Raw genomic sequence first — 9,386 nt, forward strand, 5'->3', positions numbered from 1 at the left:
AATAGTGAAAGTAACTGCATATAACTGTCTTGTCGTTGACTGACTTCCTTGGTGAAGTTAGTTTCACTTTGCCAATGAGTTCAAATAATAGACGAGTGCAAATGCGTGAAGGCTATGCTAAGTTTTAGTAAAGCATGGTTTAAGAATGACTATTCCATACGGTCTCGCAAGCAGCCTCCTTCAAATGCGCCGTTGAATGCCAAAATACTGATGCATTTATCTGACATATCGCGCGTTGCGCCGTTAAAGGGAATGACAGATGTCATTCTCATTGGTTTAAAATGATGTTACGCCCCAAACACACCCATATGACTGATTAAAAGACCTAGGAACACCTTGTTACGCCATGCGCTCCACTTTTGAGGACGAAAACCCTCCCAATGTGAACTGGACATCCTACTAAATTTGAATAGACTTTTGACGAGTGACGATGCACTTTAGAATGTCATGATAGGGCCCAATGTGTTCTTAAGTACATTATACAAAAAGATATTTTATGAGCATTCGAAACACAGTCGCAGTACAATTTTGAAACATCCCAAGTGTATTGGAAATGTACTTAAAAGGCATTACAATATAACTAATAATAGTGTAGTAGTGTATTTTGAATACACTCTTATCATCCTCATTTCTATTCATTTGGCATGCTTCTGTAATATTTTAAATTAACTTCAAATGTACATCCTGACTACAAAAAGTTTGCAGTTATGTTAATAAAAGTAAAGTCTTAAGATACTTTAAGCATTATAAAGGCATGCAATTTAAGTATAATATTAGTGTGCTTTAAAATTGTACTATTAGTACTCTCCTACCTATTCTGTTACATGACAAATTGCACTTTGATTATGAGAAAAACATTTTATTGACATGAATGAAAACAAAACATAATATTCATCCATAACAAAAGTAAAAAAAAATTCTGAAAGTTATGGATCTCTTGAGCATATCTTTTCAAGTTGGATGTGGTAACGCGATAAAACATGCATTTGGCCGTATTATATTATTTCACATGCATAGATTTTTCGAGTGGCTGTTTGGAGCGCTGGTCAGATTCCTCCTCGCTCACAGCATTTTTTTCCATGCTTGGGGAGCAGTTTCCTCTGAGTGCGCACGCGCAGAGAGAATTTGCGCGCACACATTTAATATTTACGTGTGTGAAATAATATATAATATAATACACCCGAATGCATGTTTCATCGCGCAAGTGCTTTTTGACACTATTGTGTCGCGATACTCTACAGCCTCATTGGTAGACCATCAATTCAAAATGCAGATTTCATGAAAAACAAAAGTTGTTTACCCTCCTAGGTGAGAGAATTTGCCCTCTAAGCTTGAAATTGTTTACTGGACACCCAGCCTACAGCCAACAACTTAACAGTCTAACATGGCTAAATGTGTAATGCATGATCATTTATTGCTTATTTGTTTGCAAAGTCTTCTGGCCCAGAAAGAAAACCATGGTGGTTACGGATCGATCATGGCTGAGGAGGAAAGGTACAGCTGGTAGAGTTGTGCAGTGAGTGAACTTCCCTCCCAATACTGAGATGTGGTGGCAAAAGCTGTGGTAGCTAGCTTCCTTACTAGCACACCATCTTCCAGTCCAAGATGCATAAAGTTTTCGGTGGCAACCCGGGGCTGGACAGCAGTCAAATGCATTGACCTTGGTATTAGAGAATTTGTCTCTGTTGTCTGTGAACAGAAAGAAGATGGAAAACATTTTACAAGATCAGGGCTGTACAGTGCGACATATATGTCGCACATGCTACAAAAAAATTAGTTTGTGCGATGGATGATTTACCAAGGTAGCACTGGTGCTACAGTATACAGTTTTGCTTATTGCAATACAATGCATGCATGTGAGACTGACAGGGAGGCTACAGCAATTACCTTCTACTGTGATCAGTGCAACTGGCTACACCAGATGTGATAGCGGCGCTTAGGCTACGTAAAAAAAAAAAAATAGACCTGTCTTCTGTTTTTGCGCGTCGTGAACCGAGCTCTTCGTTACGAGCCCGGTGTAGGCTCCCGGTGAAACGTTTGTTTGTTTGAAGTGCGTATGTATAGACTACTTCTGTAAGAGGGGAATCGATGTAGGCTACTTTGATTTCAACTTAGTTGCAGTCTACACGATTAAAAACTATGTCTACTTGTTTGTAGGCCTAGTATCCAAACAATCCAACTCCAAAACAAACAACACCTTGCAAATTATCCTCGCGAATCAAACAAGTGATAGATATGTTTAGCCTAAAGCGAAAGTATCTTCCGACCGGGCCGGGCTGAGGTGATTAGATTAGGCAAGCAGAGGTAGAAGTTTGTGGCAATCGCCTTGTTGCTTTGCATTTTTAGTTCAGTTTAAAACGAACAACTTATCCAAACAACACCATTCAGATCTAAAACTTAGAAGAAAAAAGTCCACCGGGACGTTCGCTTCTATCTGTCAAATATGAGCCCACTTCATGCGCAACAGTCTCGCTTAGTAGTGCTTAATAACCTATACAAGATCGGTTCCGAAAAAACCTTCACGACACTTTAATTACGACTGCGTTAGCCACAGACCTTCAGCTATCTAGGCTACCTACTGTAGTTTATGTGTATGGAACAGTCTAGGGATGCATTTGACATGTCAGTTAGCCTACTCATTTGCACCACTGTAATAACGGTATTTCACTCGTGCAATGACAATAAGGTTGAATGTAGGGTTACACTAATCTAAAAACTTAGAAATATGAACTAAACGTGAATTAAATCTTAGTGGAATAAAATCTTCAGCATATCTTTTACTTATTCAAAAATAAATTAACGGACTTCCATGAATAAGAAAAATTAACAAAAAATCAATGGCATGACCTGTCTTGCTGATACCCATTGAAACGTCTAACTGCATGGAACTGTCAGGGATTGTTTTTTTGTTTTTACAAAAACACAACAACTAAATAACATATCATGCTGATAGCTTTTGTTCATCTCAAACACAATGTAGCCAGGTGAGATGTTTACAAGTACATGGTCTTTTATCAATCCAGTTGCAGTAGGCCTAGATCCCAACCACAATTGATGAACTGTGATGAACTGATTGTTTTTAGAGATTTTAGAGGTTTTATATCGATGCTACAGAATTTGTGGCTGGTGCTACAAAACTTTTAACCTCTGTAGCACCAGTGCTACTTGCAAAAAAAGTTAACGTACAGCCCTGTACAAGATAAACAATATTTCACACAGAAATCCATTGGCAATGATGAGATTAATACAGATTATCTGTACCTATTTGACATTTACTTTTTATGGGTCAAATAGGTATTGACACCATCTGTTTGCCATCCTGGTATGGGTAGACCTGGCCAGGTAGTCTTTCCTTAAAGCGTTGTGCACCTTGGCACCGATATAAGTGCAACCACCCTGTTTTCTGCATTTCATTACCTTAGATTCCTTTGTTTCCAATACAACCGTATTATCGTTTTCGGGTCAAATGGCATTTTAAATGGGAGTCGTAGGGGCACTAGCCTACTATTTTGATGCATGAATCAAAATAGTTCTGCCCCTACGACTCCCATTCAAAATGGCATTTGACCCAGAAACGACAATACAGTCAAGCTTAATGGTGGCGCTTCTGACTTAATTATGCTTTCAAAAGAAAGTTTGACTCAGGTACATTCACAAAAAGACCCTAGGTTGCATTTTAGCTTGAGTTATGCTTTAAGAGTAATGAGATAAGGTCCTGGATGAAGAATATTTACCTTTACTGCTGATTATTTGAGGCGTTCAGACATCTCGGTTTCAAAACTATCCAGGAACACCTGTAAAAACATAGTTAGGCTACAGATTAAAACTAGGTAAATTACAAACACTACCATGAAATGAACTTGAATGCTTTGTCAAACACAAATAATAAATAAAAAAAAACTAAATCTATCGCATAAACCAAGGCATAATATCAATCATGTAGCCTAAGCTTCATAGCACTAACTTAGTAGAACACCAGGTTTAATTCCCCCTATAATATCAATGGTGGAAAAAAAACGTTCTACTTCATAAAATGCATGTAATTTGTCCTGTAGACCAGTGTTTTTCAACCTTTTTTGTGCCACGGCACACTTTTGACACTTAAAATGTCCCACGGCACACTAACATCCTGTGTGAAGAAAAAATAAACATACCATAGCCTAAAATTTCAAATAATACACAGATGGCCTTATTATGGCTTCTATGCAAGACCTGCTCAATAAAACAAGCGTCCTCTGTCATTTGTAGGCGACTATATCTAATTTAATTGTTGTATTGAACTGGATATGTGATGATTCTGTGAATTCTGGATATGGGGCCCCCGTTGTACAATGCCTGCATACCACAAATAGTGCAATCATACAATCAATGAGAGCATGTGGTTCTAAATTCTTTGATGCAACAGTTGCTTTTCTGGACCAGTGAGTGCAAGGGCGTAGGTTTGGTCTGAGCTTTGGTGGGGACACTACCCACTAATTCCCCCGGAAAAAAGAGGAAAAGCCACTCAACTCTTTCACCAGCCACTATAGATATATAAAATGTGCTACTGTCCAACTACCCATGATTAAAATGTGCTACTGTCCAACTTGATCTATACTGTGTAGCACATAATCTGATTTTAATATGTATACATATGTAGGCTATATTTAACATTTATTTTCTATTTGGTCTGTTATGAAATCATGCATTGACCCATTTAAGCACAGCTCAGTTTTAAGAAACTTAAATACATGCATGCTTAGCATTTTGTGAAAAGAATCATTAAGGCTACATTGACAACTCTTAACCATAAGCTGCCTGTATATTCTCTAATAGGCCTATTTACAGATATCTAGGCGATGTAAGCACAGCTCAGTTTTAAGAAATGCTTAAAGCCGAAAGACCATGTTGAATTTTTCTACAATTTATTTCAAAACCGGATTACTCTGGAACAGCTAACTATACACGGGAATGCTTTACACCTTTGTGTTCGGTAAGGTCTGCTGTTTATTCTGATATATGGGTTGTCATGTGTTGCGTGAAGAGTGTGTAGGCCTACGATATTCCACCGAGACGAATGGATGTGGAGATGGGCACAGAGAATAATTATTAAATCTCTTGAAGTTAATTTTTCTCGCGAACTGTTTATCACAGCAAATAGTGGCTATAGCACCGTTTAAAAGCTGAGAAAAGGCTCTTTCATGTGACACATGTGTGATGAGTAGCCTACTCGAGGAGTTCAACAAAGAAGAATGGATGAATTTGCACGCACTTCATATGCCTTGTAGTGAAGTGAAGCTGAAGCGCAGCGTCTCCTGCTGCTCACTGGTAGTTATTATAGGTAACTTCAAATCAGCGCGATTTACCCTTATAGGCTACTGCACATTACACGATCTGTACGAGATGATCCGCAGCAAAGTGAGAAAGTATTTAACTCTTTGTAGCGCATGTGAGCGCTCCCCCCCCCCCCCCCCCCCACTTCAACCTGAATATTGGTGGGGACATTTCAGTCGTAATCTGACATTGGTGTGGACACGTCCTTCGGTCCCCACGCAAATCTACGCCCCTGAGTGAGTGACATTTGGGTAATTTTCTGCGGCACACCTGATGATCTCTCACGGCACACTAGTGTGCTGCGGCACAGTGGTTGAAAAACAGTGCTGTAGACTCATTTTAAAAGATGTCTCCACGATTAAAGAAAAAAACAGCTACAATGTCATTAGCATGCCTAATGAATGTGAAGTGTGACTAGCCTAGCACTATCCTCCTTTCTGTGAGTTAACTTAGTGTACACCACACATAATATTAAAGAACATTGGTGAACTTTAGGCAAACGTTGCTTAATAAAGAACACACTTTCTTCCATCATAGTTTGTCTAACGTTAGTGCTAGCCAACGCTTGTCAATAATCCCACAAACACAAAGCAGGCTAATGTAGTTTTCTTCTTGATAGGGATCTGGTCGACTTATATGACGTTAACGTTAGCTAAATTAGCTAACGTGATCTGGCATTGCTTGTACTAGCAAGGATAAAAACACTCTTGAAAGATTGCTAAGCCATCAATTTAACTTCTCCAAAGACTACCGAAGGTCATAAAGAGTAAGCTACATCAGAATCATTTAACAATATGCTTTGGGACTCACCTGATAACGAATAACTTGGCACTTTAGATCCAACTGGCTTCAGCCCTTGTTATCTCATATGACGAGTCCTTCTGGCTCTGTAGGACCAACGTCTCTGGCATGACTAGAATTTATGGTATCTTTAATTTGGACAAACCTGTAACCTTATACGGACCGTAAACGTATGCATTTTCTGGTCTCTACAGTCCATCTGTCTTGCAAATAAAGTTACAAGCATAGACTGTATGAAATAACGTTAATGTTTGCTCACACCACGTTTTGCTCGAAAGCTGCACAGATCCGCCCACTCCATTTCAAATTCAAACAGCCATGTTATTGGTCAACTGGACTGCCTATACATTTAACTGTGTTGCCTATAAATTTAACAAAATGCCACATTCATCCTCTCACAACCTCTACTACACCACAAACGTATAGGCTACTACCTTACTAAGACACAAAATCAACAAAAGAAAAAATATTATTTGATGACCAAAACTGATAGATCAGTATGTCTCTAGGCTAGGTTATTGCACTTGCCATCCATGCGGCTGACATATCAGGCCTAAAAGCTACACACATTAGTATTTTATTAAAGGTGAGATAACTATGAAACTATACAAACAATGTATTAGGCCTACCAAAAAAATATACTTTCCATAAGTACACTATATTACAACTCTAAGTATTAGCAATTTAATACACTTAAACTAAATAAACTTATTTACCATTTAAAATACACTAACAACAAAGTACACTTTTAAAAACTACATTACAAAAACACTTTGAATATTGCACAATAAGTATATTTAATTTTAGTACACTGAAGTTGAACTTAATACTATGACTATGAAACTATACAAACAATGTATTAGGCCTTCCAAAAAATATACTTTCCATAAGTACACTATATTACAACTCTAAGTATTAGCAATTTAATACACTTAAACTAAATACACTTCTTTACCATTTAAAATACACTAACAACAAAGTACACTTTTAAAAAGTACATTACAAAAACACTTTGAATATTGCACAATAAGTATATTTAATTTTAGTACACTGAAGTTGAACTTAATAACATCTACTTTGAAGTATACTTTCTAAAAGTACACATTAAACATACTTTACATAAAGTACAAAACGTGTAAGCATACTTGCTTTATACTTCATGTACTTTAATCATATTTCCAACACACTAAAGTATACTACTTTTTTACCTGGGTAATCATCCATTTAAAAGCAACATTACTCTGTGATACTGTCTCTGATTTTGTGTTTCGCCAACTCAAATCCTATTGGTTACGCAATGTAATAATGCAATCATTTGTATGGTGTGGTGAATTTGTGATGGAGATGGAGATTCGTTGGATTTATTAATCCTTTGTGACTTCAAAAACATTGGGCATAGCTCCATTCAGTTTACAGTTCCACCCTGTTCTGTCTTCACATTTTGCACAAGACATATTGTGCATCATATCTTTGACAAATGCCTCCATATTGATTAGTGAAATTCATAGACAATTCAAGAATTAATTGTCTCTGATTAGCCATTCAAAGAGATTTAAAGAGGACAGAAAGGTCATCAGTTAGTCATGTCATCATATCAATCATTTATTCTTCGTCTCTGTGGTGTCACATATATGCCACGCAAATGTATTGACAGTGTTTGGCTTGTCAGGTCATCTTGACTTTGGCTTGTCCCATGGCAGCTATTCGTACAAATCCCTGTTGGTAGGAACACCCTGTTCGATCTTATTTTCATCTCATTTCCAAATGTCATTCTCAAAATCTCTGTGTCTGTTTGACACACGTTGGATGACATCTTAGCCCGTGTCAGAGAGGAGGAGGCCTGGGGAGGACTGTTATTGTTCGACCTGATTAGACTGACAAGATCCTGACTTCATCACGGATGGTACTTCATGTCATTCTGAACCCTCGCCGGTCAGTTTGATGAGCTTTGCCACTCAAAAGATCTAATAGTTAAACACACAACCGCCTGGACTCACTTGCATTTCAAACACTTACACCTCTTGTGCTCGAACATGTGTAGCCATACATGGCGTATTGACAGTGGAAACTGATGGCCGTGAAGATTGAATGAGATCACTTGAGAAGCCTATCTGATGGATTTCTCTTTGCAGGTTGAGATGAGCTGCGACGTGGGCCTGTGATTTTCCGTAAGCACCGCGGCTCCTCTCCCTGTGGTTCACATAATGACACCGGACACCTGCCACGGGAAATGAACCGTTTCTCCGAGACGGAGACTGTTTGTGGAGACGTGACAATCTAGGACACACTGGTTGTCGAGGTCATGATAAACAAAATGGGAGGCTCATGAGCCGGGTCGGTCAGTGTATTACTGCTGACCATTGTACTAATATTAACATTAAAGCTGCTGTTAGCAACCCTAGCAGTTTTTGCAGGAATCCATCTCCCTGAGCAAATGATCCATTTACATGACAATTACTTAACAGGAGTATCAGTTCCTGTAACAACTATCAGAATATAAAGACAGCTGCTGTATGCTTCTTAAATCTGTATCATTTACAGATAATAAATTGCAGATATATCTTGAAAGCATTTTATTAGTCCAGGGGAACAATGCAATGCTACAGTGTTAGGCCTATGCTTTGGTATGGAATGTCAGAAGTAAAGCTTTCATGGACATACAATATTGATTCATTAAACACATTTTGAAACTACCTTTACAGTAAGTTGAATCTAGATAATGATTTTTTTTGTACTGTGAACTTTTCCTCCAACTGACATTTATGAGCCAATCCTTCATTCAGACAAACACCAATCTTCTGAATATCGCAGCGCTGATTATGAGCCGGTTGCAATGGCATCTCCAGCCCAGCTGCTAGCAATTTTGAAGATTCCTCTTCTTCAAGTGCCTTTACTCTAATTAGCCCAAACGAAACACAACTCCAAGACTTTTCATGAAACTCAAATGCTTCCCAGTCACCATGGAAACCAGATCTTTTCAAGGCATCCAAAACATCCTTGTGTCTGTTGCGTTGGTTGTTCTTTTCCTCTATTTAAAGAGCAAATAAAGCATGCAAATCTGCAAGGCTCTCTTGCTGGACATGGGTGACGATATAGCCCTGCACTTCATCACATCTGGTGCTGTGGAGTGAATGGGCCATCTTCCTCTCATCTTCCATGCTTTTGGATAGGCGCTGCCGCTCAATCTCGACACTTCAGGGCAGAATTTTCTTCAGGGGCCAGATCTCAAGTCCTGAGCTGCCTGTGCAGTGGGTACATAGAGATAGCATCCA

The 9,386-nt window shown here is 38.6% G+C and overlaps 1 long non-coding RNA gene across 1 annotated transcript; it reads right to left on the minus strand.

Moving 5' to 3' along the window:
* Window positions 1-1,660: 1,660 nt before the first annotated feature.
* On the minus strand, window positions 1,661-6,519 carry LOC143118408 (uncharacterized). The gene is made up of 3 exons (XR_012986140.1): window positions 6,124-6,519; window positions 3,735-3,794; window positions 1,661-1,689 (listed from the first exon to the last, which is right to left on the minus strand). It is a non-coding gene; the product is annotated as an uncharacterized LOC143118408 (long non-coding RNA).
* Between the last annotated feature and the right edge of the window lie 2,867 nt (window positions 6,520-9,386).

The sequence above is a fragment of the Alosa pseudoharengus genome, unplaced genomic scaffold, assembly GCF_046254945.1.
Source record: "Alosa pseudoharengus isolate Yale_2024_CS ecotype anadromous, Long Island Sound unplaced genomic scaffold, YU_APseudo_1.1 YU_APseudo_1.1_scf_12, whole genome shotgun sequence".
NCBI classification, from domain to species: domain Eukaryota; kingdom Metazoa; phylum Chordata; class Actinopteri; order Clupeiformes; family Clupeidae; genus Alosa; species Alosa pseudoharengus.